The 26,638-nt window shown below is 32.5% G+C and overlaps 1 pseudogene; it reads right to left on the bottom strand.

Moving 5' to 3' along the window:
* Positions 1-692: 692 nt before the first annotated feature.
* LOC120225634 overlaps positions 693-26,638 on the bottom strand; it is a 33,224-nt pseudogene continuing 7,278 nt past the window's right edge.

Raw genomic sequence — 26,638 nt, 5'->3', positions numbered from 1 at the left:
TATTTCCAATTCTGTGTCTCCCTCTCTCTGCCCTTTCCCCTCTAATGATCTGTCTCTCTCTGTCTCAAAAATAAATAAACATTAAAAATTTAATAAAAAATAATTTCAATATGGAAATGACCTTTGGCTTCCTAAAATCTATTATATTTTCTTCACTTTTGCTACTGTCAAAGGATCCTAAATGCATTTGAGTATTATTACTCTCTCAGTTAGCTTTAGTTTCATAATAAAATACTCTAAAACTGAGGGCTTTTTTTCTATCATGAAATACAGAATTTTATTTAGAAACTACTTAAAGTGGAAAAAGAAACCTTGTCAAGAAAGACCAGGTGGAAAATGAGTTCCCAATAAAATGAAATTTTAGGGCAACAAAAGTCTAAAAGGCCACAAAAGAGTAACAGCACCACTGTTATTTGAACAATGGCTAGTTCCTTGCATTTTTTTAGCATTGTCAATCACTGAATCTGTGAATTCCACACAGAGCATACACTACACAACAATTTTATCGTAAAATACCTGGTTTTGACACACTTTTTAGGAGAAGTTACCACCAGAAACAAATCAATACAAATACATCAGGGGCTGAACAGTACCAGAATTCACAGTTGCAGAATTCTGCCAAACAAACAAACTGAATAGGCTGGGGGCGGGGGGGGGGGTGGGGGCGGTGATTTTACTGTGAAGCAAGCGACCTAGAGTGAAGACTTTGGATACTCCTCTGCTGATCCAGGCTGCTGATACTCTTCTTGCTCCTCCCATGGGTCCCTTTCATCAGGTATCACAAAGCCTTCATATGTGGCATAGAGAATGTCCACAATCCTCTGCAATACAGGGTTGTTTTTTCCCTCATCCTCCCTTTAAATTAATTCAATGTTCCTTAGCTTTCCAAAGCAAAAGTCTCTCTCTTTCTCCAGGTCTTCAATGGTAAGTTTCAATACACTGACCTGCTGTAATAGTTCAGCTGTTCATCATCCCTGTTGCCCACAGCAGGATTCTTTCACACCACACCTGGGCCAGCCTTAAGGGCTGCAGTAGTTCTGAGTGTGCAATGGGCCTCAGTGGAGCTGCACTGCTAGAGCTGAGAGATTTCCTGGGTTTACTCAGAGCTAGAGCAACAAAGGAGGGAGCCCCGCAGAAGTTCCTCCATCTGGTCCTGGCATTCACAGGCTCATAGTCTTTTCCATCATAATTTGCATCATAAAACTTCTTGAGAGGTGTCTGGAAGGCTCAGTAGGTTAAACCTCTGACTCTTGACATTGATTCAGGTCATAATCACAGTTCTAGGGACTGAGGCCCACATCCAGCCTGCTTGGAATCCTTTCTCTCCCTCTCTCTCTGCCCTTCCCCCTCTTGAAATCTTATTCTTTTACTCTCTCTCAAAATAAATAAATAAACAAAAACAAAACAAAACAAAACAAAAAAACAAGAACCAAAAAAAAAAAAAAACACCAAAAAAACCTTCTTGAACCACTGAACAAATTCAAAATTGTCCTGAAACTTTCCTTTCACTAATTTGTCCACAGGAATTATTTTGTCAACACACATCATTTTGAGACTGCTTGTAGTATTTTTAAGTTCTGGATGTATTCAGTGTAACCTGGAATTTCACCTTCTTCAAGTCCATGGAGCCAGGAAACAACCTGTCCATAAACTGATAATAGGCAGCCCCTGAGCACAACTGTTCAAATTTCATCAGATTCTGCTACAGAGAGAGAGACTCCTTGATCCAGGCCAGCCCGTCATGTTGACTCAGGTTATCACTGGTGACTGACATTGGGTATATCTTCACTGCCCTCTGGATCTCAGCAGGACTACAGCTACGACCTATGCCCAGCTTGTGTTCTGTCTTTGTCTCCTCTCCTTCAAACCACCCAATCCTGCCTGCCACCACCCTTGATGACCTCACATGCACTCCCTCATACCCATTATGTACCAATGTACCTAAAGATCCGAAGTTTATTAACTAATCATTCTATGGGTTAACAATTTGTCTTGGGCTCAGATCATTGTACTGCTGGTCTGTGCCAGGTGCAGATGCTCTCAGGTGGGCTCACTCTTGTACCTGCAGTCAGTGTCTATGAATGGAGGACCAGTTCATTGCACCTAGGGCATGTCTATTTTCTTTGGGTCCCCCTGACTTCCAGAAGGCTAAAGGGTGAAAAAGGAAAAGGAGATAATGGAGCCTAGACTCACTGAATACAGCTCTCTAGTGTGCACATTTAGTAGAATGTAATAACTGCCATAAAGACTGAATTAGGGGATATACCCAATCTATTCTCTTAACCTCAAATTTCATCCCAGTGCCAGTTAGCCAAAGCTAACAAGGGTCAAAGGGCAAGAATGTCCATGTAATGTCAGCCTCCTGGAATAAAGAACAGGGCAAAGAAAGGCAATTCATCTATCTAGAACATGACAAACACAGAGTAAACAGCATAGAACTTTTAAACTTGTTTACCATTGTTTTAGTGGTTATTGCAGAGATGAAACTATGAATCTTGACTTATTTTGGTCTATGTTAACCACAAGTTTTGTGCTTCATTCCAGACAGAACAAGAAACTTCAGGCACTTTTACTTTCTTCACCCTTCCCAATGCACTGTTCTTATGAATATTAATTTTGAATTTTAACTCATCAACACTTTACTATTATTATTGTTAGAATTAATAGAATATATATTATATATAATTTATATTTTTATAAAAATCTTTATAAAATTATTTATAATGTATATAGTTTATATTTTTATAAAAATTATAATATGTATTTATAATATATATAATAATAGAACAATGTTAGAATTAATAGAATTGATATTTGGAGTCACCAATATATTTATAGCCTTAATTTCTGCCTGTATCTCTAAGCTTCTATTCCCTCACTGTTTAAAGAGCAATATTTAGTGTTTACTTCATTTCTACTATGGTAAATTCTTTCATTTTGTGTGTTTGTAAATGACTTTTCTCATTTTCATTCTAAAAGAAATTTTTTTAAGCTTTAAACTCCTAGACTGACAGTTATTTTATTTCAACACTTCAAAAATATAATTTGTCTTCTAGCTTTTATCATTGTTGTTGAGAAAATAGACTTAAGTTGTATTGTTATTCCTTTGAAGATATTATGTTGTTTTTCTCTAGGGGCATGTTAAAATTTCTTTTGTCTTTGCTCTTCTTGCAATTTTATTCTATTGTGTTACTATATAGATTAATTTTGTTAAAATCATACTTTGGAGTCTCAGGTTTTCTTTAACATATGGTTTGTTGTCTTCAGCAGTTTTGGAAATTTACAGCCATTCCCTCTTCAAAATTTTGTCACCACATTCTTTATCTTCTCCTTCTGAGACTCTATAAACAGATCCCAGGTTCTCACCACACTCAAGGGGAAAGGATCATATAATGTGTCTATTCCAGAGTGGGAACCTTAGAGCATATCTTACAATTCTACCTACCACAGAGAGCAATATTCCTGGCAGTTCTGGGAACACCATTACCTTCCATCTTGTGGTTTTAAGAAGCTACTGTTATTGTTCAATACTAATGACTTAACATCTATATTTTTTTCTAGAAAAGAAAAAGTATTCTAATGGCAAAATTCCCTTTTAATGGGAACTACTGCAACTAAACTAGAGCGAAGATAGAGTAAATTAGTACACTTTTGTAAGAAAACATACATAGTAAGAAATGTAAGAAACTATTTTTGAAAACAAGAGGGATGACGCTTCTTTCAATGCATTGTTTTAGGAAATAATTCTCATTTATTTGCTCAATTTGTGTTGATGATCCCAAGTTTATGTATATTTTTAAAAACATTGAAACTGATATAAAGCAACAAGTATAATTCAAATATCGTTCAAACAAGTCTGTTTTCTTAACTTTTAATTCACTTTCGTTACTAACATAATTTCCTATGAAGTAGAACCATGGCGATTATTCAGCACAAATCACAGTTCAATATAAATAAACCTATTACATGTTATATATGTATACATAAGTATGTATGTATAATGTTAACTTCTCTTGTTTTTGTTTTTGTGTTTTTGTCAACCTAATAAAATGTTCCATATATTGTACTACGTTGATATTGCTCTTGTTTTTTAAGTTATTAAGAATTCCCTTGACCGCAGTCAGATGGTATAATGATTGAACTGTTAATAGATATTTAATTTGGAGTTCTAATAATAACTGTAAAGATGTAAAATATCCTATGTATGAAGAAGATTTACAAGGTAAAAAATAGATATGCCATTCAGATTTTATAATAACCTCTCCTGAGGATAAGGAAGTTCAGAAAAATTTTAATATTCAGCTTTTATCTTTAAGATCTACTTTTATTTTAAAGTGTGTAAAGCAACTGTTATCCTGCCCATTTTATTATAGTACATAGAATACAGTCAAAGAATACAATACAAGGAAACCAGGATCTTATTGGTTGAGATCCTATATTTATCTTATAGCATAAAATTCAACATATGAGTTGAATTTTATATGATAGAGGCATTCAACATACATTTGCATTTCAAGTGTTCTGTCCTGTGATTTAAACATCTCATTTCAGATCACCCTATCCATTTTTGGTCATGAGCTCTGATTCACAGTTTCCAGTCTGTCCTCCTATATGAACATAAAATGTTGACTTGTAAAGTAAATACCAATTCATGTATGAATATTGTTATCACTTATTAGAAAAGAATACAGAATTCTTAGATTGTCTATGCAACAAATTTATTTTAGGGTGTAGAACTGGAAACATTTCTGGGGATATATGGGTGGCTCAGTTGGTTAAGCATCTAACTCTTGATTTTGGCTCAGGTCATGATCTCATGGTTCATGGGTTCAAGCCCCACATCAGGCTCTATGCTTACAGTGTGGAGCCTGCTTGGGATTCTCTCTCTCCCTTTCTCTCTGTGCCTCCTATGTTCTCTCTCTCTCTCTCTCTCTCAAAAATAAAGAAATAAACATAAAAAAATAAAAACATTTCTGGGTTAGTACAGAATAACCATAGGAAAAAAAAATTATCTTAGTTCTACTACCATTATTTCTTTGTAATTGATGACACTTCACCAAACTTAAACATTCTCCCATTTTGCTATCTTTATTTAGGGAGAGAAATATAGCTTCTAAGAATTATTTCCCCCAAATTAAAAAATTATTACAACTTATAGCATATTTTGGTTGAAATATTGAAATTTGAAGGCCAAAATTCCTGGGTTCTTGTCTTAACTCTATGTCTATGATTTAAATCAAATCATTTTAGGGGCGCCTGGGTGGCTTAGTCGGTTAAGCGTCCGACTTTCGCTTAGGTCATGATCTCACGGTTCGTGGGTTCGGGCCCCGCGTCGGGCTCTGTGCTGGCTGCCAGCTCAGAGCCTGGAGCCTGTTTCAGTCTGTGACTCCCTCTCTCTCTGACCCTCCCCTGCTCACGCTGTCTCTCTCTCTCTCCTAGAAATAAAAAAAAAAAAAAAATCAAATCATTTTATGAAATCAGTTCTTTCACATTTGTAAAATTATGTAATGATTTTTCATTTCACTAATTAACCTCATAGGCTTTGTTTGGAAATCAAATGCAATAATGTACATAAAATTACTTTGTATACAATAAATCTCTAATAAATTTAGCTATAACTATTGCTAATACTATAAAAATTATACCAATTTGTAACACATGCTAATGAACCCTAATTCAATATAGTTGTGAAAAATGTCATCATTAAAAAGCAATTAGTTTCTGTCTATTGAAGTAATCTAATATATGACCAGTACCTACCATTCTTAGGCCCTTTTAGTTATTCTCTAATATTTAGATTTTTTGGTAGTCTGTTTTATACATTTTGAGAAGAAAGAAATTGAGACCTAGAGGAATAACTAGTTTGTCCAAGAAGCACAAATAACAACATCCAGAACCTACATTTAATTCCCATTTTTGAATTTGATTTCTCTGAGTTTGAAGTGAAAAGTCTTGAGACATCCACTTCTGTCTCACTAATTTACTAATCAGAATGGAATAAACATGTTATATGCAACTACGAAAATAAATGTTAAGACTTTGAAATTCAGTTATAAATTGGGCATCATTCATATTTTATGAAAGTCCACGTGTGTACATTCTGTATACATGAAGAATCATCAACTCTGCAAAATATGCCCTCTTCAACAAAGAATTGCCACTTTAAAGAATAGTACTGTTTCCCTGAACATACAATCAAAATTCATATGTTAGCTTGGGGAAAGGCTAATCTTATCCTTGTTTCAAACCCCATTTCTCCATTACCATCTTTTAGTTTCCACATATGTGATCATCAGGGTATATTGACTGTGGCCACTTTTATGAATGAATTCCGAGATGGTAAATGCAGGATGTACCTTGAGGAAGTAATGAAACAGCAACAGATGAGGTACAAGCCTTAGGAAAGGGTTATGGTAAAAGTTAGGGAGGAGTTGTGGATATGCTACTGATATCACAAGATTCACAGATGAATTAAGGTATTGCTAAGTAAACTTCATATAAATAAAACTTATTTGTTTCTAAAGAGACAAAATGCTCTAATGCTTGTGTTACAGTAAGCATGTCAAGAAGTCAAAACTTCTTTTTGATAAAGTAATAATATTTTTCTTAATTTTTAGCAAACAGTTTCAGGCTTACATAAGGCTTACTGGGTTTCCTACCACATACCATACATTTCAACACTTAATTACTGAAATCTTCACAATGGCCCTTGAAAACTGGTATTAATAACCTCACATGCAGATGAGGCAGTAGCATCAGTTGCTTAAAGTAAAAGCATTTTAAAAAGTGACTGAACCCAGACTACTTATTCAAAATCCAATATTCCTTTAAGTACCACCAGCTGTGAGGACATTTCCTGTTATTATTGAAATGTCCCTACTAATTTTGATAGAAATTTGAATATGAAAGACCTAACAGACTCCAGATGGGTTCTTCAATTCTTTTAGCCTGTCTCATCAGCAGGATAACCCTGATAACATCAGTTTTCCAGTATCTCACACACATGTTGCTGGGAAAAATCATAAAATCATATAAAAGCAGTCACAGAAACTAAATTCTAATATTTTTGTACTCAAATTCCAAGGTCCAGTCTAGTAATGCTTTAGTCACCTTGCTGTGGATTACCCGTCTTACAGATTTTCTGTTACATGGTTACATCTCTGGCTGGTTTCAGTAATATTCTCTTCTCTTAGTGGGTTTAGTGTTTAGTGTTAAAAAATGTCATTATAATGTTAACCTCATTTTTTATTAACTGACCTTTCTTTTATTGAAGGTAACCGGGAGCAAGTTCTATAGCAAACATTGAGGAAAACTGACCATAAATCATGTTAGAGACATGAACTATGGACAGAAAAAATAACATTAATTCATAAAACCTTAAGATAGCAAGGAGTGTGGGGGTCATTTTTAAAAGCAGTAATCCGATCCATGACCTTCCTGACAAAGAACCATTACAGGTTTTCTCTTTGAAGGATATTTTTTTTTTATTCCACAGTAGGATGAGGAAATTTCAAAAAGAATCTATTAACTGTGCTGGAGAGCTTGACTTCTAAAAGATACAATCCCAGGTCTCTAAATTCTATGCCTCTCCTGGCAGAAATGTGGCAAATATGACTTTGTAGGTTTCTGTGAACAGCTTTTATCGAAGAGGTTAAGTCATTGTTCAGCCATGACTCTAAATCTTCTCAAAATGAACACATGCTTCTGAACTGATCTTTAGTCGGTCATGTACCCTAGCCTCTTTTACTTTTAAAATATCCATGACCTTCTCAGGGTGCACATCAGCATAGAATAATGTTTCTTTCATATATGATATTATAGATGGTAAGAAAAGTGTACATTTAGAACAGACTTTTAAATGTATAGGACCTAAATTAAATTAGTCTCAAAATTTCTACTGTTTTTAGTTTTAAAAAATGAATTTATATGTTGTATACATTGAAATATGATTGGAAGGTAAAATAAAAAATATGAGATTATATAAGAATTGTACTTTTGATCATTTTTCTTGTTTTATTGTATAATAATAATTATAAAGAACATATACTTTCAGCAGAAAATGCAATTGAAATTTAAGCACATTTTTTCATGGGATGCAGTTATGACTATGTCATATAAACTTGTGGGCCAACCAAATCAGAACCTCTTGATAGGAAGGGCATGGCCGAGTTACAAAATCCTCAGCATAAAAAAGGAATGTTGTCTCTGAGAAAAGCAGAACTCTGCCTTTCACGGTGGTTCAAATTGAACCTCTCAAGGACTAGCATGTGTTTTCTAGAAAAAGAGAGAGAAGCCTATGAACAAAAACTTAAAAGATTATTATATTTACAGGGCAACCTAAGTGGCTCAGTCAGTTTAAGCATCTGACTTCAGCTCAGGTCACAATCTCGTGATTCTTGAGTTCAAGCCCCATGTCACGGTCTCCACTGTCAGCCCAGAGCCGGTTTCAGATCCTCTGTTTCCCTCCCTCTGCCACTGCCTGCTCTCTCTTGCTTTCTCACTCAAAAACAAACTTTTTTTTAAAAGATTATATTTTCAGATAAAGGTGCTATAAAATCCTGAGGTATAACATACTGCTGTTTTTTCAATAAAACAAAAATAAGAAATATGCTGCTTTTTTACATATTGTCATATTTAGGGGGAACTTTGAGGACTTTAATTCAGCAGCAACATCTATATAGTCTGTTATGTCTCATGGAGCTGACCGATTAGTTTAATAAACTCACATGGGTCACTGCTGAAGAATACTCAGAAATATTGGAGGAAATTTTGTAGGGTGCCACATCAGTTAAATAAGGTGTTAAAGGTGGGGATTGGAAGCAGAGAACTATGAGCTTCTTATGCTACAGAAATTCAATTTTTATTGAAGGCATATGTTACATATAAACATTACAAAGAACAACAGTCCTTGTAACTTTTTCTTCCCCAAAGTCAGGTATTTTCCTGTGAATATTTTTTTTAGTTGGTAAAATTATAAAATAATTTTTCCAAAGTGTTCTGAATTGGTCTCATACATAGAGACTTACTAAATAGTAGCTCTTAATATACAACATGAAGAGCATGCACGATATTTTAAGTTTAAACATAGAAGTTTTAGGAATTTCACCACTGCAGCAATGAGAAAGAACGAAAAAGGGAAAGCAAGACAAACAATATAAAAGTCAGTTATGAGGTATTCCAGCACTTGTGTAGGGAAAAAATAGGGAAATGTGTAGAGGTCTGGGGAGAATTTGGAAGACAAATTCAAGAACTAGTTGGGAAATTGAATCAATAGATTTGTTGACAGTTATCACACTGAACAACATGTGCCAGGGGCTGTCATGCATAATTTTCTCTCAAATTTCCTAGTCTATCATGGAAAATATAAACACAGATAGTTATAAATATATGACATTATGCAAAGAAGTCATGAGACAATATAGCAGACACTGTAAATTCTATGCCTTATATCAACTTAACCCATCTAAATTCAGTTACAGCTATGATCCAAACTGTCCAAACGAGGCTGATGGCTTCATTTGAAATCCTTTGCCTCAAGAATTTCTAACACTTCGGGAGTAGGCCCAAAGTAGAAATGGGGACTTAGCACACCAACACCCGAAGAAGCCCCCAACCAATAGGGGCTGGTGCTGGTAGTCCTGTTTTCTGTTGGGAACATTGTGATGTGTGTCCTCTAGAGATTCTTAGAGTGTCCCCATTGTTAACTGCTGCCCTGTTTCTCACAAAGGTAAAATGATGACACATTCTTTTCCTTCATTGTTTCACTTACCCTCCCACTCACTGTGTTTCCTAAGACTACCTCCCAGATTAATAATCTGAATTTGTCTCTACTTCACCATCCTTTTTACTTTGGTTGAGGGGTGAAATGATTACAAAGTACGAGAGTAGGAATGAGAGGTGGCAATAGAGGGCAACCTTCAGAATGAGATTTAGGAATTGTGTCACTTGGTCAGATGTCAACAAGGACTACACTGTTGGTGGTAAATGTGACGGTGACAACTCCTGGCAGAGTGCTAGCTTTTGGCAAGGTGTAACTTCCCGAATGAATAAGATCCTCACCATAGTAGATAGGGATGCACACTGTCATATACACATTCTCCAGCTCTTGAAAAACATGAGACAAAAAAAAGTATGGTGGAGCTCACAGGTATTTTCTGGACAAGTCTTAATAAGAAAGACAGAAAGACAATAAGCTAGCCTCCTCTTGGAGAAGATCACTGATGGTTACTTGGAAGAGATGAATATATATTAAAGTGTTAAATGGAACTGACAATAACAAACATTTCAATAGTACAAGTGAGAAGCTTCACTATGTTGGGGGAGAACTATAAGCAATTTCTTGGAGGTTAAAGTGAGGGGTTAGTGACAGATTTGGGCAAGGTGTCCAAGGCCAGGTCAATGAGGCTTTTATGTGCCATTCTAAGAAGCTTGGATTTTATCCTATAGGTAATATGTAGTGATTTTTGAAGGCTGTCATAATGTTATCAAATACAGAAAATGATTTGACTATTTTATTAATTTTTTCAAGAATAGAACATAACAATACTATTATAGAAGCACAGTAAAGCAGTTAATTTATTATATTTAATGGATGCTTAAGGACATTAAGGCTGGCTTCTTATAGAAACTGATTTGAGAAAAGCTTAAGAGTTTCATAATGGATCTTAATACTGCTTTTGCTTAAATATACCACTCTTAAACTTGGGTTCTTTGAAATTAATACCAAATTGAATGAGGTAACGTACTTCATATTCCCTCATGTTCAGAAAGAGGATCTAACTAAACTACCTGAGACAAAATAGAATTCTTAACAAAAATATCTTAAAAATGTCTTGAAAAAGTACTCTACTGCCTGAAATAATGAGGAAGGAGTTCATCTCTGCTGCTCCTTTTTAATTCTGCATCTAACCTTCAAAGCATCGACTCATACACACACATAGTTTCATAAATTATGTTTAGATTTAGTACTTTGAAATAAAATTTTAAGCTGTGATTTGAAAGTTAGAATTTTGTCCCTTAAAATTATGCATGATATGAGAAATTTGGTTTTATATTTGGTTTTCTTGTTTGTTTTCTATACAAACTGGGTAACCAGAAACTTTGAATGAGGAACAACAAGATGACATTGGTAAAAGAATTTCAATTTTAGGTTGAATATAACTGTGACTAAATTACAACCTTTTTTGGTAAGTCAACAGGTAACCGTTTAGTCTCTATGATTCTATAATAGTTATTTTAACATTATGCTAAAATACTATGTTAAACAAATTAGTAGCTACATGTAGAACAATAAAATTTATGTAAGTTACATTTTTTATACCTCAAATTTTCATATTTGTATAAGCCAGTAATAAGGAAATTATTGGTTCCACACCAAAAACAAACCATATATGATAGTATTATATTCAAAACCCTGTTCTCTATAATTTCAGAGACTAAATTTTAAAAATAAATACAATACAATAAAATAAAACATTAAAAAAATGGGGTGCCTGGGTGGATCAATTGGTTCAGCGTCCAGCTTCAGTTCAGGTCATGATCTCATGGTTCGTGGGTTAGAGCCCTGCATCAGGCTCTGTGCTGACAGCCAGCTTAGAGCCTGGAGACTGTTTCAGATTCTGTATCTCCCTCTCTCTCCGATCCTCCCCTGCTCATGCTGTCTCTCTCTCTCTCTCTCAGAAATAAATTTTAAAAAATAATAAAACATTAAAAAATAAATAAAAATTAAAACTTCGATTATTTCATACTCTGTTAATCAGAATATTTTAGTTTTGCTGCCAGAAAAATTAACAAGCTTCAAAACTTTCAATGTATTCAATCAATAAAGCTTGTTTTTTTTTTCTTCTTTCATCAATACTAAATACCCAGTGCAAGAGAGTTGGACAATGGTTGGGGACAATGCTCTAAGTACCTACACATAAATCCAGGTTGACTTGGATTCAACAATATGATTGCCATTTTCTGCAACTTGGGAAGAGAGAATATAAAAAACTCCAAACTCAAGGGGTGCCTGGGTGGCTTAGTCGGTTGAGCGTCCGACTTTCACTTAGGTCATGATCTCGCGGTTCGTGGGTTCGAGCCCCACGTCGGGGTCTGTGCTGACTGCCAGCTCAGAGCCTGGAGCCTGTTTCAGTCTGTGACTCCCTCTCTCTCTGACCCTCCCCTGCTCACGCTGTCTCTCTCTCTCTCCTAGAAATTAAAAAAAAAAAAAAATTAAAAAAAACAACAACAAAAAAACTCCAAACTCTTGTCCTATAATCTATCCTAGAAATGACACCTAGTAATTATTTTTTACAGCCATTGGCCAGAAATAGTCACACATTCTCACCAAATTGCAAGAAAACTTAAAATTTTTATATTCCATGTTCTTGGGAGAAGCATACTTTGATTCTTTGAAACTAATATAAAATTAAATGGGAAAATATACATTTCACTCCCTCAGGTTCAGAAAAAGGATCAAATTATACTACCTGAGACAAAATGTCATACATCTTAACAAAAATATCTTGAATATGTTATGAAAGATTACTATACATAAAAGATTACTGAGAACTGACTACCCATAAGGATTAATTACATATGCCAAATTACTAAGAACTATAATTAAATTATCAAATTTTAAAGTGGAAACCATAAATATCACATCATTGTCACTATAATGAACTAAAACTATTTGTTCAAGTTGTATGCTTTGAAGCGTGGATATATAATAAATTGATTTTATTACTGTCCACAGACTTTTCAAAGAGATTCTGTTAGAACAAGTAGATATTAACACAACTACCTTGAACTTATGAAAGCTCTTATTGTCACGATGCCACAAAACATTTATTCAGATTATTATTCAAATTTGGATGAGTAATACATATACTCACATTTTCCTTGGAATTAGCAAAAATATTCTGAATAGAAATATATGTCACATCATTTTTACTAAATATAGAGAAAATAATGAAAAGTTTGGAATATCAAAATAAATTTAGTCTTTATTACTCAGCACCACTTAGTTTGAATACTTGTCTTCTCTAATTCATGTATCATTTAATATTCACTATTTTTACAGTTTGCATTTCTTTATTGATTATCTACTTAATTAACACAAATGGAGTTTGTTGCAAGATCTGTATACATAATACAGATATATGCTATAATTAACTACACAGTGCAACTTATAACTATGACTTGATTTTCTAAAACTTTTGTCTCTCTCTATTCCTAATAGGCCATGAAGAACACACAGAATGGCAAAAGAAAAAAAAGGATTAAAAGCTAATGCACTCCAAATCAGCAACAACTGTCATTTCTTATTGGTAGGATTAAAGTATTTATTCTTATTGGAGAGATTTTTCTGTTTCACTTTTTATCATTCTTTCCCATAATAATCTTGTCAACTATAACATATAGTATTAAAAAAAACAAATGTAAAGTCACCAGAATTTTTAAGTTAAAAAATATTTTATTCTGTAGGTAAACTTTCTGTGTTTGAATGGATTTGATGATTTATTAATTGTATGAACGTTGAAAAATTAAAATTCTCCATCCCACGATTATGTCCCCTTAAAATATCTTGATAAAATGCTAGTTGTCCAACGGTATCTATTTTTTTCTGCAAAGAGAGCATTTTTTTCTGGACATAGGATCTCCCAAAATGAAGACTATATTTCTTAATTTTTCTTTCCTTTGTATTTCTGTATGTAACCGAGTTCTAACAAATGAAAGCTGTCATGTATTTCTGGATATCTCTGGTTTACTCCCTTTTGCTTTTTCCTAACCCCTCTCTTCCTACCTTCCCCCTTCAACCTCAGCCAGACCACACCACCCCCCATCTCTCACCATGCAACAGTTGGAAGGAGCCTGAGTCTATGAGGAATTCATGGAATAGAACCATCATATATATTCTTCAGTTAAGAAAGAAATAAGCATCTCTCTGCTTTAAGCCACTGTTAATTTTAGTTTTCTGTAAATTTTAGCCACAAAAAATCCTTCTTTTAATGTTTATTTTTGAGAGAGACAGAGCACAAGTGGGGGCAGGGGGAGAGAGGGAGACACAGAATCCAAAGCAGGCTCCAGGCTCTGAGCTAGCTGTCAGCACAGAACCCAACACCAGGCTCAAAATCATGAACCGCAAGATCATGACCTGAGCTGAAATCAGAAGCTTAACGAACTGAGTCACCCAGGCACCCTAAGCCACACAAAATCTTAACTTGATATATAATACCTCAAAGAATTATTATGGAAATTAAATAATATTCCGTTTGTTTAGCAAGCTGCCTCTTATTTAGTAAATGTTTAGCTAAATGTTTCCCCTCTTTTTTAATTTAAATGAAATTAGTTAACATGCTGTGTAATAATGATTTCAGATATAGAATTTAGTGATTGATCACTTAACATATAACACCTAGTGCTCATCCCATCAATTACCTTCTTTAATGCCCATCACCCATTTAGCCCATCCCCCTACGCAATATCCCGCCAACAGCCATCAGTCTGTGCTTCTCTGTATTTCAGAATCTTTAATGGTTTGGCTCCCTCTCTGTTTTTATCTTATCTTAATTTTGCTTCCTTTCCCCTATGTCCATATGTTTTGTTTCTTGAATTCCACATATGAATGAAATCATGATATTTATCTTTCTCTGACTTATTTTGCTTAACGTAATACACTCTAGTTACATCCACGTTGTTGCAAAAGGCAAGATTTCATTCTTTTTGATTGCCAAGTAATATTCCATTATATACATTTATAACATTATATATATTTATAATGTTATAAAACATTATATATACATACATACATATATACACATACATACATATATATGTATATATACATACATATATATATATATATATATAAAACATCTTCTTTATCCATTTACCAGTCAAGGTACATTTGGGCTCTTTCCATACTTTAGCTATTGTCAATAGTGCTGCTACAAACATTGGGGTACATGTGCCCCTTTGAATAAGCATTTTTGTATCCTTTGGATAAATACCTAGTAGTGCAAATTCTGGGTCATAGGGCAGTTCTATTTTTAATTTTTTGAGGACTTCCATATTATTCTCTAGAATGGCTGATCCAATTTGCATTCCCACCAGCAGTGCAAAAGGATTCTTCTTTCTCTGCATTCTTGCCAACATTTGTTGTTGCCTGAGTTGTTCATTTTAGCCATTCTGACAGGTGTGAGGTGGTATCTAATTGTGATTATGTTTTGTATTTCCTTGACAATGAGTGATGTTGAGATCTTTTCATATGTCTGTTAATCATCTGCATGTCTTCTTTGGAAAAATGTCTATTCATGTCTTTTGCCCATTTATTTACTGGATTATTTGTTTTTTAGGTGTTGAGTTTGGCAAGTTCTTCATATATTTTGGATCCTAACCCTTTATCTGATATGTACTTTTAAACTTCCTCTTTAATTTCTTATTTAACCCATTCATTTTTTAGTAGGATGTTCTTAATTTTCAAATTTCATGGTTTTTCCAAATTTTTTCTTGAGGTTGATTTTGGGTTTCATAGCATTGCGGTCTAAAAATATGTATGGTATGGTCTTGATATTTTTGTACTTGTTGAGAGCTGATTTGTGACCCAGTATATGATCTATTCTGGAGAATGTTCCATGTGCACTTGAAAACAATGTGTATGCAGCTGCTTTAGGCTGATATGTTCTGAATGTATCTGTAAGTCCATCCAGTTCAGTGTGTCATTCGAAACCATTGTTTCCTTCTTGATTTTCTGCTTATATAATCTGTCCATTGTTGTAAGTGTGGCGCTGAAATTCCTCACTATTACAGTATTGTTATCAATGAGTTTATGTTTGTGATAAACTGATTTATATATTTGGGTGTTTCATATCAGGGACATAAATATTTACAATTGTTAGACCTTCTTGGTGGATGGGGCCCGTAATTATGATACAGTGCCCTTCTTCATCTCTTATTAACCTTTATTTTTAAATTTCATTTGATTTAATTATGGCTACTCCAGCTTTCCTTTGATGACCATTAGAATGACAGATGGTTCTCCATCCCCTTCCTCTCAATCTGCAGGTTTCTTATGGTCTAAAATAAATCTCTTGTAAGCAACATATAGATGGGTCTTTTTTCTTATCCATCATGATAATCTATGTCTTTTGATTGTAGCATTTAGTCTATTTTCATTTAGAATGATTATTGAAAGGTATGAATTTTGTGCCATTGTGTTTCCTGTAGAGTTGGGGTTTCTGGTAATGTTCTCTGGTCCTTTTTTAGTCTTTGTTGCTTTTGGTCTTTTTTGTTTTGTTATGTCTTTTCTCTACTCAAAGCGTCCTCCTTAAAATTTCTTGCTGCGCTGGTTTAGTGGTCATGAACTTTAGTTTCTGTTTGGGAAACTCTGTATCTCTCCTTCTATTTTGAATGACAGCCTTGTTGGATAAAGAATTTTTGACTGTATAGTTTTCCCATTCAGCATGTTGAATATATCCTGCCAATCCTTTCTGGCCTGCCAAGTTTCTACAGATAGATTAGTTTCTGCTGTGAAGCTGATCTGTCTTCCCTTACAAGTTAAGGACTTTTTTTCCCCCTTGCTACTTTCATAATTCTTTTCTTGTCTGTGTATTTTGTCAATTTCACTACGGTATGCCTTGGTGATGGTCAGTTTTTGTTGAATCTAATGGAAGTCTCTGTGCTTCTTGGGTTTTGATGTCTGTGCCCTTTCCTGGATTAGGAAAGTTTCCCACTATAATTTGCTCACATAAACCTTCTTCCCTTTTCTCTCTCTTCATCTTCTAGGATGCCCATGATTTGGATATTTTTCCTTTTTAATAAGTCACTGAGTTCTCTGTCTTGTGTCATAATCTTTTGCCTTTGTTTCCCTCTTTTTTCTGCTTCATTATTTTCCATAATTTTATCTATTATATTGCTCATTTGCTGCTCTGCTTTGTCCATCCTTGCCATCATGGCATCCATTCAAGATTGTATCTCAGTTATAGCATTTTTAATTTTGGCCTGGATAGATTTTATTTATCTCTACAGAAAGAGATTCTCTGGTGTCTTCCGTTTTTTTCAACCCCAGCAATGACTCTTCTTATCATGGTTCTAAATTCTAGTTCAAACATCTTACTTATATCTGTATTGATTAAGTCCTTGGCTGTTATTTCTTTCTGTTCTTTCTTTTGGGGAGAACTCCTTAATTTTTTAATTTTGGAGGAAGAAAAAATTAATAAAGTGAAATTAAAATTAAAAAATTAAAAAGAAAATAAAAAAGCAAATAAAGGAGGCTAGATTGTAGGTGTGTTTCTGTCTGCAATCTCAAAGAAGTTTGCTAGAATAGAGAAAAAATGGAAAAGGGGAAAAAAGGAAGAAAATTTTAAAAATTAAAAAAATTATAGAGTAAAATAAAAAAGAAAATGAAATAGAAAAAAATTTAAATAAAGTAAAAAAATAAAAATAATTTTTTTCTCTTTTTGTATCCAAAAAAGAGAAAGAAAAGAAAAAATAATTTAAACAATAACAGAAGCAAAGAAAATGAACAAATAAGTGAGCCAGTAAACAGAATGTAACCTGAATGAAGTTACATCCAGTTTCCCCTAGAACTGAAACTCTGAAGCACTCTATAGTCTGTACACTAAGCAGATGGAGTGACTTGTAATGGTCTTTCTGGGGACTGTGCTTGGAAGTCCCCAAAATGTCAGACTCTACGCTTCACCATTTATAGAGTCCCCATGGTATTGAAACTTTCCTTTCCCCTCATCAATGATTTTGGGGAACAGATTTCTTATTCACTCCTTTGTGAACAAGTATTTTCACTCTTCCTCCCTCTTTCTCTCTGGCTACTTTTGGAGGAGTGCTTTTCTTGTATGATCCTGATGTGCTGCACTATCCCCTTTTCTCTTTTTCTTTCTGTCCTCTCTGTGAAAATAGCTCCCTATCTTCCATGGCTTTTCTCTCCCCCAGTTCACCCCTCCACACAGTGTACCTGCCAAGTTCTTTGGCTCAAGTTGCAGATTGTTGCATTAATCCTCAGATCAATTGCCTAGGTAGGTGTTCAAAATGGCTGATCTAGCTTCATTTCAAGAACAAGGCAAGCTGGAGGTCTCCATGCTTTTCAGCCATCTTATCTACTCTCTCCTAAATGTTTCATCTTTTAATATTTATTTAAGGGATGTCCATTCTCACCATTAATATTTTAACATAGTACTGGAAATCTTAGTCACAGCAATCAGATAATAAAAAGAAATCAAAAGAATCCAAATTGGCAAGGAAGAAGTCCAACTTCCACTATTTGCAGACCACATGATACTCTACATAGCAAACCCAAAAGACTTCACCCAAAAATTGCTAGAATACATGGTCATCAAAGTTGCAGGATATAAAATCAACAAACAAATCTGTTGCATTTCTATATACCAATAATGAACCAACAGAAAAGGAAATCAAGGAATCTATCTCATTTACAATTGCACCAAAAACAGTGATACCTAGGAATAAACCTAATCAAAGTGGTAAAGATCTATACTCTGAAAACTATAGAAGACTTAATGAAAGAAGTTGAAGAGAACACAAAGAAATGGAAAAATAGTTACTTAAAACTATTCATTTATATGTGCTAAAGCAAAAGAGATCAATTTAGGAAACATTTATTGACAAACTTCTCTTTCTAAGCCTTGCAACAAAGAAAAGAAAGCTAAGTTTCTACTCTAACCCCCCCACCCGAGAAAAAAAGATTGTTGGGAAAAAATACTAAAATAGTATTAAAAAACCCCAAAGACTAATGCAACTTTCCACAATTCAGTTATAAACTAGAAGTTGTATGGATTAACAGAAATTTTAGGCATTCATTGTTTCCAAACAATCTTTATGTACATTTAAAAATCTAAAAACATTTGAAGGCCAGATACTTCATCAGGTACACACACACACACACACGCACACATGTACATATGTCTATATATATGTACATATATATAGACATATATATACCTATTTGCTTGATTATAGAACTTGAAATTTGAAAATTTTCTTCTGACCCTCAATTTTATACCAATAATAAACTGTCAATTTTGCTGTTGATTTTTAAATTCAAATTCTAGAATTAAAGATTCCTCTAAAATCTATATTCCCCTAAAAACTATAACAATATATTTAAAGTAAGATTGACTTCAAAAGATGAAATGTTCTTCATATGTATGTCACATATATGTTTATAACAATATACTACATTAATCTCCAAAGTTCAAGATTCTAGATTTTAAATATTTGTTGAATTTTCCCATATAATAGGTTTTGATGGTCTTGTGGCTTTTGAGCCAACATAAGGCAGAGAATGTAGTTTGAACACTGTTTTCATTTATATTTAGTATGATGACCTATTTATAGTAAGTGCTTAATATTTATTTTCTTATGGGACCACCAGTTTCTTTAAAAACAAAGCTCAACTAGCTAAACTTTATTCCTAATTAAAATTCCAACTTTATGATATTCAGGTCAATGAATATATTTATTTCATTAGAAAGTCAATAAATCTTTTCAAATAATGATCCAAGGCAATAAAATGATCAGATTAGGTGAGACAGTATCATTATTTATTAACTTCCAACTAAACATATTGTAGTTAGTGTTAACTAATATTTTAGACCACTATTTAGCTTTATAGTCAAACTAAAATATCAAAGAGTATTTTCCAAGTAAACACTTCTATTGAAATTTGTAAGGTGATATTTAATTTGTAATAATGAAGATATAAAATGATAAAAATATATAAAATATGTGTATTTTGACCAAAAATATATTAAAAGCATTTGAACTTTTGTGAATTTTTGTTGTGCTAAGAATAAGCAAAAAATAAATTTCTGTGAAACATATACAAATAAAAAAATTAAGTAATCTTAAATCACTTTATTCCAGTAAGTTTGGTGATTTTTATGAACAAATTGAATTAGACATTTGTTAATTCCCTTTTCAACAAAATACTTGAAAGTTTTTTTTAATCTTTCAAGGTAGTGTCAGGTCATATTTAAGTTCTGATATATTTTTAACAGTTATTGAAAGAAGTATCATATTATTTGTTTTCAGCATTCTCAGAGACTAAGAAATGCAAATATTTTTAAAAGGACATTAACATACATATTGATTATATGTGATCATAATAAAAATTAGCAAAACATATTCATATATTTTTTCACCTGCATAGGAAATTGTTATATTAAAATCAGCCAAATTAAAAATCTATCACCTCTTCAATTTTGATCCCTTCTACCTCAATTTTCCTCTTTTAAGTAGTTTAAAAAACAAATTAAAAGGCTATTTCAATTTTTGGTTGAATTCTACACAGTAGTGTATCAGAATGAACATAAAATTCAGCCTTCTTTAGCCAACAACATATGAACTTCTTTCTTCAAAAATTTTGAGGTTATTGAGAACAATAGGTTAACCTGGCACCATGTCACATTTTGAACTTCCTTTTTAGAATGGAGGGAAAAAAAGCAAAAGGACTATATTTCCCACTGCTTGTGTAAAAATGTATTCAAAACAGCAATGGGAAAAGAATAGTGAGATACATAAAAATAAAGATGGCACAAATGATAAAATATTGGTAACAAGAACATTCCTTCAAGTCAAACAGAATAAAAGGTATGATTATTAAGTATATTTTAATTTTATGGACATAATTTATCTCTCCATTTTAAGATTATTTTAAAACTGAATATTTCAAGTCATTAAATGAATGGAAGAATGAGGACAACTCATTTACTGGCTCTGATTTTGTGCTCTACATATATTACCCTTATATTCTTCTGCAATTTTACATATAAAGAAAATGATGAAGATCTTTCTAATTCTAAAGTCAGGGATCAAGATCACAATTCTGTGCTGTCTCAAACATACTTTTGTATTTGTTCAACTCTTTTCAGAGTTTCATTGTGCCAATGATAACCCTTTAAACTAGAAATAGAACATTATTATTACATCCAATTTTAGAAAGATGAAACACACTTCAATAAACTATTTTAAAAAAAAAAAGAAAGAAAGATGAAACACCCTCAGGGGTGGTAACTGACTTATCTGAGTTTATGTAGGTAAATAGTTTAGTATTTCTTTTTTGCTTTTATATAAATATTTTAATATTTTAAGTTGCATACCACTGTAGGACTTTTGCTCTGTGACTAGCTGCTAGGCAGTACACTGTAACAGAAAATCATAAACAATTTAAATGACTATTTTAGAAAACAAAACTAAGAAAATTACCAAATATCAAAAATATAGAAAAATGTATTAATCGCATTACTAGTCCATCTAAATCAAATTGTTATTAATACTTTGCTGCATTACCCCCATTTTTCCATCCCTAATTTTTTTCTGGTCAAACTACAGCAAAAGTTTTGCATTTTTAAATTTTTAAATGTTTATACTAATATATAATTGAAAGATAATGTTATATTAGTGTCAGGTATACAACATAGTGATTCAACAACTCTATATGTTATGCTATGCTCACCACAAGTGTGCCTACTGTCTGTTACCATACAGCACTATCACAATTCCATTGACTATATTCTCTATGCTATAATCTTTATTCTCATGATTTATTCATCCCATAATTGGAAACCTGTATCTTTCCAGGATTTTTTTTAACCACTTAAACCATATTCTCTTCTACTCTGTGAGATTTTTCTCTTTGATATTTAACTTGTTGAAAAGCATACAAATATTTATTTATTTTTTATATGTCTTCAAATAAAATAGATGTTAAATATGTTTTTGGTAGAAGGCATTATTTTTATTAGCCTCTAACATGGAATTTTTTGCATATTTATAATATTATTATTAATAAATTAAATAATGTATAAATGATATATTTAAATGTTTCAAATAAAGTTATCCTTTGGTTATTACCTTCCAAGATTAATGATAAGCTTCATTTCGTACAGATATTGTTGCAAATATCTTAGAACACCACAAGTCACTTGTTATATAGGAGACTTTTTACTATTCTCTAATAAAACTTTAAAAGCTCAACTTTAGAGCATAAATCCTTCAGAGTAATTCTTGATTCTTATCCACATCTATCTGAACTTTTTTATGTCAACTTTCCCTGTTTGTTTTATTTTATATGTTGTCTTAGATAGACTCTCAATGTGTGATGAGAACTTCATTCTCTGTTTGAACTGGAAAGAAAAATGCTTCTCTAAGTAATAAAAGAGATCCGCTGGTAAGCTGTGTTTTCCTTGACTATCGCTATAGCCAGGACTTACCAGCTGGCTGACTGCCAGGTTTGAATGTATTTCATAGCCTGACTATTAGATCACAGTGGAGGGAGACATTATAAAATCAGCCTGCTTTCTTAAATGAGGTTAGTATTTACTTTAGCTCTGTTTTAAAAAAAAGTATTCTCCTCCTTCCATTTAACATAAACTATGGAAACTAAAAGTTAGTTTAAAAATTAGAGTCAGTTTATGTAAGTAACAATATAAAATGAACCCTTCAGCATTTAATTTTTTAACATTTATTTATTTTGAGACAGAGAGAGAGCATGCATGCAAGCAGGAGAGGGGCAGAGAGAGAGAGAGAGAGGGAGAGAATCCCAAGAAGAATCCCTGCAGTCAGTGGAGAGCTAGATATGGGGCTCAATCTCACAAACTGTGAGTTCATGACTGGAGCCGAAATCAAGAGTCGGATGCTTAACTGACTAAGCCATCCATGTGCCTCTGAACCTTTCAGCATTTAGAATCAATTATTATGTGACCGCTTTAATTGTGCTTGTTTATTAACTCATTTTTAAGCAGGTCTTTCTCTTTTGGTCTTCCATGGCTCTCTTTCTTGATAACTAAGAGTAAGTTCTAACAGTCACCTCAGCTCACAGAGACTAGATTTACCTATTATATTTACATTATTTTTTAAATAACATTTTTTTCGGGGCGCCTGGGTGGCTTAGTCGGTTAAGCGTCCGACTTTCGCTTAGGTCATGATCTCGCGGTTCGTGGGTTCGAGTCCCGCGTCGGGCTCTGTGCTGACTGCCAGCTCGGAGCCTGAAGCCTGTTTCAGAGTCTGTGACTCCCTCCCTCTCTGACCCTCCCCTGCTCACGCTGTCTCTCTCTCTCTCTCTCTCCTAGAAATAAATAAAATATTTTAAAAAATAAATAAATAACTTTTTTTTCTAATTTTTCATATACTACATCTTTATGTTAAATGAGCTCAAATATTAAAAAAAATTAAAAATGAATGTTAACATTTCCTGCAATACTAGCAAATTTGATAACATTCTGGAAAAAAACTTTCATATATTTTTAATGTATATGCATGTATGTATTTGTGTGTGTGTGTAAATATTTCAATATGAAGTAAATCTACTTATAATCTTATAGTAATGTGTACATCCACTTGTATTTATTTTTGTCACTTTTTCTTTTACAAAAATGGGATCATTTTCACACCATGGCATTATGAATACATTAGGGGTTATATAATATTTCACTAAGTGGATTACTCAAGATTTATTTAAATATCTGTTAATGAATGGACATTCACTATGTTTCCAGATTTTACCTTTATTGATAATTCTGCAATAATCTTTGTTTTGTATACTTTCTTATGTTTTGGTGTTTGTACATCTAAGAAGCAGATTTCATGAGTGTATCTGTTGGATCAAAATATGTATATTTATATCAATCTATATTAAAAAGCTGTTTTCCAAAATGACTCTAAATTTTGCATTCCTAATAATAATCTATGAGTTTATTAATTTGGTCATGCCACAAAGCATAAAGCATTTTAATTTTATTTATTCTTACATGCATTCATTTATGCTTTCGGTCAATCTGAGTAGTGAAAAATAAGATCTCATCATTTCTTTAATGTCCAATTCTCTGATTACTGGAAAATTTGAGCAGTTATTCACATATTTACTAGCCATTTTAATATTTTATTTATTGAAATGCTTATTTATATGCTTCCCCACTTTTCTGTTAATGTCTTTTCTTAATTAATCTGTAAGCTTTTGTTGTAAAGTATAGATGTTATCCCTTTATTTTCTGTATTATCTGAACATATTCAAGTTTATCATGTTTCTGAATTATTTTATATTGTACTTTTCCAAATAATTTTTAATTGTCACCAAATTTATCTTCCAGAGTTTTATGTATTAGCTAAAATTGTCACAACTAAGATATTAAGATGTTTATTTTATTCTTACTCATTTAATCACATTTAACAACTGAAAATATTTATCTGAATTTAATTTAATCTGAATTTAATCCAATTTAATTGTGGTTTTTTGTAGACCTGAATTTTTTTTCTTCCCAGTAAATAACCAATTATTATGACCCTATTTATTAAACAAATTCACTTTTTCTTTTCAACTGAAATACAATCTTGATCATATATTAAGTCCTCATATATAATCAGATCAAATGGTCAACATTTTTCTATATTTTATATCTATTTTCTCTTCATAATGCAATACCATTATGATTTAATTTGAATAGATTTACTGCAATATATAATATCTGGTAAGCTCCTCACATTATTCAACCTTTTAATTGAGTTAGTGTATATTATCAGATATATCTCCTTCCATATAAAATTTAACATTTTATCCATATGTAAAGTACATTATTGTCAATTAATTGTATAGAGTTAAGTTAATCAAATAAAAATTTAAGAAATATTCACATTTATTAGTCTTTCTATCTAAGAATATTTATAGAAATCATTTATTTAGAAGTTCTAGATAGAAGACAATGACACTATTACTGTAAGTGAAGTTCTTAGAATCTATACTTCCAAATTCTATTGTACCTCCCTATATTAGGACAGCTTCTAAAAACCTCCTAGGTAAACTCAGCCCTGATCAATGGGAATCACTATGTTTCAAATATTATATTGTCAGGAACTTTACGAAGATATAAGAAACTATTCCCCAAAAACCTATTGGTGTAAAATGTGATGATAAATGCTTCATTGAGGGCAAAATAAAAATCATTCTTTGTGCTCATACATAGACAGATGAGCATGTAAAAAGAGTACTCTGAATGTCTGTAAGTTATTAGATACACATTTCACTGGTAACTCAGAATTTCCATGAGAAAGGGGTTCTTGTGTTAAACATATTATGAGGATTATACTAAAGTTATTTTAATAGGTTAACAACTCAGTAAAGAGACCTCATTTAATATTTTTGCCTTATAACACAAATATTTTAATTAATTATTTATTGGATCACTGATGCAAACCCAGATTGACTGTGTGAAAACTCTTTATATTTCCTTCAACACACTCCTACCTATGTCTCTTAAAATAAAAAACTGCTGTAGTTATTCATTAAGCCTTTTTTAGCCCTTTGATAATATAATTTCATACCCAAATATACTCTTGACACTCTATGAGAATTACTTAATGTTATCTGCAAGATTTTAATAAAAATTTTCATTTCCTCCAGGAAAGGGTGAAAATCTTAAAAACTGGCAAGGTTTGTAAAGAGTTTCTATTCTAATCAAGTCCAGATTTTTCTTCATGTTATAATCCACATTATGTGAACTGTCTTTTTTTGCCTCAGAAAATATTTAATCAATTAAATTTAAATTTAATTTTGTATAGTTCTTTTGTATGAAAAGAGTAGATTTCAGGATTAGTGAATGTTTCATTTCATTATGGTTTAAATTTATATAAATATGGGAATTTGAGAGATATAAAATTTAAAGTCATTTTATCTGTAAAAATCAGAAACAGTCCGTTTGTGAAAGATTAATCTTTGGGTGCTAGACTGGATTCTCGTTAATGCTTCTCTAGTTACAAGCCACTGAGTCTTGGACAAATTTGTTATATTTTGTGTTTTCAATTTTCTTACATTGAGGATTAAATGAGTTAACAACACAGGTAAATTACTTATAAAAGTGCCAGTATTGTTTTACCTGACTCAACAGTTTTGAACAGTTAAGTAAGAATTGTACTGAAGAACACATTAGACACAGGTGCAATGATTTACATCAATCCAATCAAGAAGCAGTCATGTCCTATTATCAAACCAGGGTTTCTTGCTTTCTTATCCAATTCAGTTTCACACACTGTTGCAGCCAAGTTCTATTTGTATATATGACATATTTAAAATAAAAAAGGAAAAAATCAAGCTTTTGAGAATGTCAGGTTGTGGGAATGGCTATGATTCTGGGCATCTGAAGTTTTCTCTTTTTTGTGGAGAAAGGTATTTTACTCAACCATCACTACTGCAGCGCTTACTCTGTTCCAGGCCCTGTAGTATGTTCTGGGATGAAGCAATAAAGAAGGTTTAGTCCCATTGATAAAATTAGAGTTTAGATTAAATAATCACTAAGGATCATTTTCCATCTCCCAAATTAGAATAGTTTATGTATCCTTGGAATAGTATCCAAGCAAGGCTTTGAATACTTAAAGTGTGGCTATATGTAAAAATTATCTTATTAATAAGTTAATAACTTCAATCTTATAAATCAACTTTATTTCTGAAAATAATTTAGTAACATATGTATATGTATACTTGTATGAATATGTATATATACACACATATACAGTAACATGTAAATATATATATATATACATTTATATATTTTCCCTGTAAAGCAATTTCCAAAAGACAATATGGTATTTCCTAAATATTATAAACACATATCAATTAATAAAACTTTATGGA

The sequence above is a fragment of the Hyaena hyaena genome, unplaced genomic scaffold, assembly GCF_003009895.1.
Source record: "Hyaena hyaena isolate Hyena2069 unplaced genomic scaffold, ASM300989v1 scaffold_1459, whole genome shotgun sequence".
Taxonomy (NCBI): domain Eukaryota; kingdom Metazoa; phylum Chordata; class Mammalia; order Carnivora; family Hyaenidae; genus Hyaena; species Hyaena hyaena.
This window is presented reverse-complemented; position numbering and strand designations above follow the sequence as displayed.